The sequence below is a fragment of the Panthera uncia genome, unplaced genomic scaffold (genome assembly GCF_023721935.1).
Source record: "Panthera uncia isolate 11264 unplaced genomic scaffold, Puncia_PCG_1.0 HiC_scaffold_159, whole genome shotgun sequence".
NCBI classification, from domain to species: Eukaryota; Metazoa; Chordata; class Mammalia; order Carnivora; family Felidae; genus Panthera; species Panthera uncia.
In genome coordinates, this window is record NW_026058239.1 from 98,754 (window position 1) to 107,537 (window position 8,784).

General features: G+C 44.6%; 1 protein-coding gene across 2 annotated transcripts in view; it reads right to left on the reverse strand.

The window, feature by feature from the left end:
• Nucleotides 1-7,094, reverse strand: part of LOC125917213 (protein KIBRA) — an 82,361-nt gene extending 75,267 nt beyond the window's left edge. The window contains exon 1 of one of the 2 annotated variants that reach the window (XM_049623462.1): nucleotides 6,326-7,094. The gene's annotated coding sequence lies outside the window, so the exon portion shown is untranslated. The remainder of the gene's footprint in view (nucleotides 1-6,325) is intronic. The other variant, XM_049623463.1, reaches the window with a different exon arrangement.
• Between the last annotated feature and the right edge of the window lie 1,690 nt (nucleotides 7,095-8,784).

Consider the following 8,784-nt stretch of genomic DNA (forward strand, 5'->3'; position numbering starts at 1 on the left):
ATGCTGTTGTATCAGTGACTTGCTTATTACTGCTGAATAAAATTCTATTGTATGAATATATCACAGTTCACTTTTTGAAAAACCTTTAGGTTGTCTCTCTCTAGTTTGGGATTATCATGAAAAGCTGTAATGAACATGCATGCACAAATCTTTGTATGGGCATATATCTGCATTTCTCCTAGGCAAAATTATCCAGCAATGGAATTGCTGGGTTGTATTGTAAGCATATGTTGAATTTTATTAAAAAAAACTGGCAAACTGGGGCGCCTGGGTGGCTCAGTCAGTTAAGCGTGTGACTTCGGCTCAGGTCAGATCTTACAGTTCATGAGTTCAAGCCTTGCATCGGGGCTCTCTGCTGTCAGCACAGATCCTACTTTGGATCTTCTGTCCTCTCCACCCCCCACCTCTCAAAAATAAATAAACATTAAAAAAGAATAGAAAAACTGTTTTCCAAAATGGCTGTTCCAATTTACATTCTCACCACTAATTTAGTGGAGCTGTAATTCTTCCATATTCGCCAACCACTGGTATTGTTAATCTTCATTTCAGTCATTATAGTGGGTATGCTGTGGTACCCGCCTGCAGTTTTAATCTGCATTTCCCCAAGGACTGATGATGGAAACATACTTTTATGTGTCCATTGGCCATCTGTATGTCTTTAGTGTTTTTTAAATCTCTTTCTTATTTTTTTTATTGGGTTGTTGGGCTTCTTACTATTTTAAGATAGGAGTCCTTTTATATATTCTTGATATAGGTCCTCTGTTAGATCTAAATATTATAAGTATTTTTTCCTTACCTGTGGCTTACCTTTTCAGTTTCTTACTGGTGTCTTTTGAACAATAGAGGTTTAAATTCAATGAAGCCCCATTCATCAATTTTTCCTTTATAGTTAGTGGTTTTTGGGTCTTGTCCCCCCCCCCCCCGGCAAAAAAAAAAAAAATCTTTGCCTGTTCTACAATCTTGAAGATTTTTCTCCTATATTTTCTTCTAGATGTTCTCTAGTTTTCCATTTTATGTTTGGGTCTATGGTCATTTTGAGTTTATTTCTACACATGGTGTGAGGTGGGGACAGAAGTGGGTATATTTTTTTCCATGTGGACCAGCAACTATTGAAAAGACTGTCCTTTAGGATATCGGGCTTTTCAAAAGTTCCCAGGGGTGTCTAGGGAGTTGTGTTAGTTAACAGCCTTTGTCCTGCATTAGTTAGACTCTGAAAGGGTCCCCCCAGGCCCAGCCTCTTCTGCTGGTACCCTCCTTCCTGAGTCTATCACATTTGAATAGATATCTTTACACCAGGCAGGATCCTTGAGATCATCTTGGCTAGTTATTTTTTAGTTCTCATTTTTTTAAATTAAAGCTATACATGGGCACAGTTTAATCACTGAGCATATTACAAACCTGGCTACATAAAACATCATTACCCCATCCTCTTCCCTCTCAGGCTCTCCTCCCCAGAAGGCAGCTACTGCCAACACTTAGCTAAGTGCAGCCATCACTGAGAACCCCTTCCCTATCCTCCTTCGTGCTCCAAACCCCCATCTACAAACGTATTCCATGCACGTTCTCCACACTCACAAGCTCTGCATATATTCCACACACCACCTCCTCCACACACCACACGCCCACTTTCTACACACACCACACGCATACCCACACGGCTAATGCTAGTGCATTCTCCAAGGGCTTTAACAACAATTGTCTTAAAAACGGCTGAACATCTGGAGAATGCCCAACCTTGTTACTATGCAAAGGAATGCAAATGAAAAGAAGTGAAGCAACAGTTTAAACCTATAATGAATTTATCAAGAAATAAGGAAATGAAGATCGCCCCTTACTGATCAAGGCATGACGATAACAGTACCCTTACTGCCTATGGCAATACAGGTTGATACAGTCTTTTGGAAGTTCTTATCAATTTAGGAACGAATATGGATCAGAAGTCTCAAAAATGTTCATAGTGTCTTGCTTAGTAATCCTATATTTGGAAATACAAACTTAGGAAATTGTCACAAAGGAGAGGAGCAATATGAATAATGATTCTCCCCCTATTATTATTTATTTATAACAAATAGATGGAAATAGTGCAGGAGATCAGCAATAGGGGTAATTATGGTGCATTTGTTTTATGTGTTAAAATGTATTGCTTACATTCATTTGATGTACTAAAAATGACAATATGAAGACTGTGTGGCATCTCTCAAATACTCATGACACAATATGAAGGGAAAACACTAGAACACATAATTTGATTCCTGATTAAAACCATCTAATCAAGGGTGCTTAGGCTGCTCAGTTGGTTAAGTGTCTAACTCTTGATTTCAGCTCAGGTCATGATATGACAGTTTGTGAGGTCTGTGGGCCTGCAGGTCTGGGGCACCGCAATTGGGCTCTGTGCTGACAGTGTGGAACCCGCTTAGGATTCTCTCTCCCTTTGTCTCTGCCCCTCCCCGTGCTCATGTGCTCTCTCTCTCTCTCTCTCTCTATCTCTCTCTCTCTCAAAATAAATAAACTTAAAAAGAAACCCAAAACACAAAAACCATCTAATCATGATGGATGGAAACAGTCTGTGGGAGTACTGAACACTCACATCTGAAATAACGAAATGGGTTATATTTTGGAAAGAGTTGTCTATATTTGCTGGTTCTCACTCCTCTGTCTGTCTGTCTCTCTCTATCTCTCTATCTCTATCTCTATCTATCTACATATCTATATCTATATTTATATATAGATATAGATAGAGAGAGTGCGCAAGCGAGGGAGAGGGACAGAGGGAGAAAGAGAGAGAGAATCTTAAGCAGACTCCACGCTCAGCAAGGAGCCTGACATGGGGCTCGATCCCATGACCCTGAGATCATGACCTGAGCTACTGACTGAGCCACCTCAGGCACTGCTCCCCCACCCCTACCCCTGGTCTTCTTTCAGACTCACTCCAGTCAGGCCTTTGCCCTGAGTCCTTGTCCACAGCTTCCCTCGAAAGTTGGGTCTATCTCAGTCTTCATACCTGACCCATCAGAAGCATCTGACGGGGCTGACGACACTCTCCTCAACATGCTTCCTTCAGGACGGCCTGGTTTTCCTTCTGCCTTTCTGGTCACTCCTCAGGTTTTTCTCCTTTCTGCACCCACTTACTATCTGAGAACCCCAAGACTCATTCCTTGGTCCTCTTCTCTTTGATTTACTATCTGAGAACCCCAAGACTCATTCCTTGGTCCTCTTCTCTTTGATTTACTCCTTTGGTGATCTCAGCTAGCTTCATGTCTTTAAATACTACTGTGTTGTATGCCAACAACTCCCAAACAACTAGCTTTAGGCCAGATCTCTTATCCAAACTCCAGATTCCTCCATCAAACATACCAGACTTCTCCCTCAAGTCTTAGATGTGTAACAGGTCTAGAAGACTTGACATGTCCAAAATCATTTTCCTCCCTATACCCAATACTCTAGTTTTTTCCATTCAATAAATGGCAACTCCATCCTGCCAGCTGCTCTGCCCCATGAGGGCCATTCATTCCTCTTTCTCTCATGTTCCATATGCAGTCTACCAAGAAATCCTGTTGTCTCTACCTTGAAAATACATCCACATCTGGCCACTTTTCACTACCTCCACCACCAAGGCCTTGGTCTGGGGCACTGCCCTCTGTCACCTGGATGACTGCAATCATCTCTCACAAGCTTCTCTGCTTCTGTCCTTGCTCCACTAAGTTCTATTCTCAGCAAAGCAGCCAGAGTGGCCCTTTTAAGACATAAAGCAGATCATGCCACTCATCAGCTGACAACTCTCCAATGGCTCTCATCTCACATGGAGCAAAAAGCTAGAGCCCTTAAGGCAAACCACCACCCCATCTATGCCCTGCAACTCTCTGGCTTGAGGTCCTTCTCCCGGCTTGCTTACTCACTCTGCCATGTGCACACCTGCCTCCTTGTCATCCCCATGCAAGCTAAACGTGGCCACTACTCAGAGTTCTTGCTCTAACAATTCTCTACCTGAAAGGCCCCTTATCTCCCTCAAGTCTTAGTTCAAATCTCATTTTCTCAACCAGGTCTTCTTCCTGAAGACCATGGCCACTGTCCTTCCCCACCACCCTCAAACTCATCCCAGCACGTCTCAGCCCACACTCTTTTTCTTTCTCCTGTCATACTTTAATTGTCTAATGTACTACATTAATATGCTTATTTGTGTTATTTTTTGTCTCTTCTGCCAGAATGAAAGCTCTGTAAGGGCAAGAATCACTGCCATTACAAACACTCTCATGTATCCCAAGTTCCAAGAACAGTGCCTGGAACATTGCAGATAGTCAGTGAATATTTGCTGAATGAATGAATGCTGGACGGTGGATTGAACCTATTCAATTCTCTTATGTTTATAACTGGAGAAGGTAATTTCAGTCCGTGAACAACACACACACAGAGGACTGGTCTGAGTCCCCGGCTCTGAATGCTTAGGCCTCGAGGGTCACACTCCCACCACCTGTACCCCACACAGGCTCCATCTGCAGAAGGTGGTGCCCTCCATCCAAGCAGGACACCTTCAAAGCAAAAGGCACCCAGTGGTCTGAGAGCTGGTAAAACGGTCAGAATTCTTCCTATTGTGGCCCCCATTTACTCACTCGCCTATACATCCCATTTTTGCCATCATCTCCTCAAGAGTAAACTCTGCCACTGCCTGCTATTCCTTCCTGCCTTCTATTTCTCCAACAACTCCCAGAAGCACCTTAAAATACTGCTCTTGCCATCAGATTTTAATGAGGGGGATGAACTCAGTAATTAGACACAAGGAAGAGACTGGTTTGGGTCCCTGTACATCACTGTTGAACCCAGCATACCATGCAGCCCTCCAAGCATTAACCTCATTCCCTGTACACACTCAATTAGGCATATTTACTTCTCATTCTCTAGCATGCAATTGTGAGCGCTAATAAAAACCTCTGCTACCCCCAACAATGCAATTAATGTCATTAGCTGTCTCTCAGAAACTTGTCTACACTTTGGTGCCGACGAAGTCTGCTCATTCATCCATTTAGTCATGAGTTCATGCACGTATGCCCTTTCCTATTTAGCAAAGATCAAGTGCATACCTACTATGTGCCTTACCAAGCACAGGCCTGGGGCCGGCATGATGAATTAGACACTGCCCTGCTTTACAACAGGCAAATGGTTATACCACAGAGTGATGAGGGGCACGACAGAGGCATAGCCAGGTGCTACTGAACTTGGAGGAGAAAGCGAATCGGGGAGCACACTCGGCTCCCTAGCAGCAGTTTGAATCCCAGCTCTGCTGTGCTTTAGCCCTGAGTGTCAAGCAGTCAGTGATGACCTTTAAGTTGCATTTATAAGACAGGGATAATCATCCTAACACCCCTCAGGGGAGCCAGGAGGATTAAGTGAGAAGACGTCTATCAGGTGTCTATTCCAGCACATGGCACAGATTGTGTGGTCAGTAAACAGAGGCTACTAGGATCTCGTGCCCTATTCTCAGCCTTCAGGCCTGGCCAGGCACATCCCATTTCATTCCACTCACCTCTTTCCTGACAGGACAAAGGGAATCCTACACTTCAGAAGGCTGGAAGTAAGACAGGCATGGACACGTGGGGCAGTGAATTTCAGAGGACAGGACATAATCTTGGCCAAGAAGGCGTACAAAGGATGAAGCCCAAATACCCATTAAGTCTCCTTGGCTCAGGGACCATGACCTGGGTTCCTCCACCTGTTAGACAACACACTTGTCCCTTTCTCAACCTATTCTTACATCATTGCCTCAGAGACAAAGACACTAGGAATCTTTACTCTGGATCAGGATACTTGGATCATGTACATGAAGCAAAGGTCAGCTGACCACTATAATGAGCTAGAGACACCACAACTGATACCAATCCACTATGGACACACATGTATGCATGCTGCTAGGGACATGCCGGGGCTCTGGTCTGGTAATGACAATGACACATCTGCCTTACATGGAAAAAAATCTGTACACACAAAAATTGGTGTATGTTAAAGAAAAGGATATCTGCATATACACACAAACACAATCGGAACATTTCTGGAATGATACACAAGAAATTATTAGCAGTGGTTGCTTCTGTAAAATTAGGGAGATGGGTTGTGAGGGGAGAGTTTTAGATTCTATTTAAAATCCTTCTAAATGGTTATTTTGTACAAGCATATATTATCTATCTATATCTACATCTCCATCTCACTCTATATAAAACAAAACACAATCTGGCTTCAAGAGCCTCTGCCGGCAGCTCTTCCAGACTTGGGGGGTGGGTGTGGAGGTAGAGGGATGGGGTGCAAGATGGGGAAGGGATGCTGGACAGGAACTTACTGGTGTTGTGGTCTATGAAGTAGTCTCCGACCTGTGGGTCATACGCCTCTTCCCATCCTAGTGGCAACTCATCACTAATGCAGTCGGCAAAGGTGAGTGGTTTGGTGTACCTGGCAAGGGAGAGGAGAAACACACTCCATCAGCCCACGGTCCCCAAAGCCCTGCAATTCACTGCTTCTCTCAGCCCCCCACTCCTCTGGATTGACCCAGCAGAGCCACAGACTTTGCACTGACCCCAACTCTGCTGTGCCCACGGCCCCCAGGAAGGTGAGTGCATGGCTGCAGCAGCAGGATTACGTCACCCAGGAGGGAAGCAGGGATTCGGCATTCCAGGCCCACCTCTGCCACTGATTTGGGAATGATGTGAGCACGCCAGCTTCCTTTTTTTGGGCCTCTGTTTCTGCATCTCTGGGAGGTGTGCAGAAAAAGGTTCGAAGGTCAAGTCTCGCTTCTGAACTGGGACTCCAGCCCTCACTGGCTTCTTCATCTGTGACTCACTCGCCCACCCCAACCCCAGTCTTCATCCTGGCTCTACCCTATGTCTGTTGTGCCCACTTGCCCTCTGGAAAGCTGGCTTACAGCAGCATCTAGAATGGCAGATGTTCCATCCTTATGAATTTGGCCAAAAGCAGTATTTATCTGCTTCTTGAGCCAGTTCCTAAATGCCTATACCCACCTCTGTCCTTCCCTAGATAACCCAGGCCAAACTGATCTTTTTGGTAATAACCACTCTCTATGATCCCATTTTGGTGTTCAGTGGTGGTAATCACCCACTTGGTGGCTAAGCCAGACAGACAAATCATCCAACTAAATGAACTAAGGCCTGTCAAGGCTGGAAAACAGCACAAACCATCGTTTAAGCATTTCAGTCAGAGTGCAAGAAGCCACGAACCTAGATATACAGCCAATCAGCCTGAGTGGCCCCTCCAAAAAGCCCCTTTGGTTTCTCCTATTACTGCCTCTGCTTAAAACCCATACTCAGATGTTCTCTCTCTCCAGTCTGTTCCCAAGCCCTCAGAGTCCTGGAAGGCCACATGGCTCTGTTTCGTCACCCTTTGGATAGAGTGGCTAGCTTACACACAACAGGACAGGAAGAAAATAGACTGAAATAGGGTCCAGGATTTCTGATCAAGACCTTCCCTCCAAGCCTCAGAAAACTACCCTCTCTCCTGTACTGTGCAATCTCCTTTCCTATAACCACTCCAGCTCAGATTTAAAGCAAAATATATAGGGGAGGGGTGCCTGGGTGGCTCAGTTGGTTAAGCATCTCACCCCTGATCTCAGCTAGGTCATGATCTCACACTTCATGTGTTCAATCCCTGTGTCAGGCTCTGTTCTGACAGCACAGAGCCTGCCTGGGAATCTCTGTCTCCCTCTCTCTCTACTCCTCCTTCTCTGTCTCCCTCTACTCCTCCTTCTCTGTCTCCCTCTCTCTCTACTCCTCCCCTTGCCCTCTCAAAAATAAACATTTAAAATATATGTGTGTGTGTGCATTATATATATATATATACATATATATATACACACACACTATACTACTATACACACACACACACACACACACATACATACATACATACATATGTGGGAGAAAAGAAACACTGAAAGAGCCCCTGGTGGACAGAATGTGGTGTGCCCAACATGCCACTACATATCCAAGGTCAGGCAGGCTACGAAAAATACCTACTGAATAAATGGAGATTCCAAAAGCTTCTGTTAGTAATTTACTGCTGCATTGTGGGACATGATGAGGGTGAGGCTAGAGGTAAATATGATATGCGAAAGACTAAGCACCGTCAAATAAGGATTCAATAAGCATCACTTATATTGGCTGTGTGGGTTTGGCAACTTATTTAACTTCTCTGAACCTTAGTATTTGTATCTGAAAAGTGGGATAATAATAACTGTCCAGGTTAGGTTAACTAATGTCATGTTTTAAGAGCATTGAGCACAGATACTGGTGTGAATGAGTGCTCACAAAACATCAGTTATTGTTATCTCCATTTCCCAGAAGGGGAAACTGAGGCTAAGAAAGACTAAATAACATTCTCCAAGTCAATGATAAAACTGGGATTTCAAGCAAGGAAATGTGTCGCCAGAACTCCTGTTGTGTGTGAGCTCAAGGGTTCTTTTGAAAGTTGACATCTTCAGTGCATCTCCTGAGCCCCATGGAAAAATCACAAGCCACTGTCTCGGAGTCAAAGCAGGGAAAAATGGAGAAGACACACAGGTGATAGGGACTTCCCTCAGCAGATGATACTCCTCATTCAGGTACACCTGTGCCAGTCTGGATAGAAGTCTTGCAAAGCGGTCTTCAGCCCATGCCACCACCACCACCGCATGCCCTGCCCAGACTTCAGAAACAAAAGGCCACATCCCACAGTGCCACCCTCTCCTCAAACTTCACCAAGTGGTTCTCCCTTACAGACAATGAAGACCAGTGAACTCCAAGAGCCAAA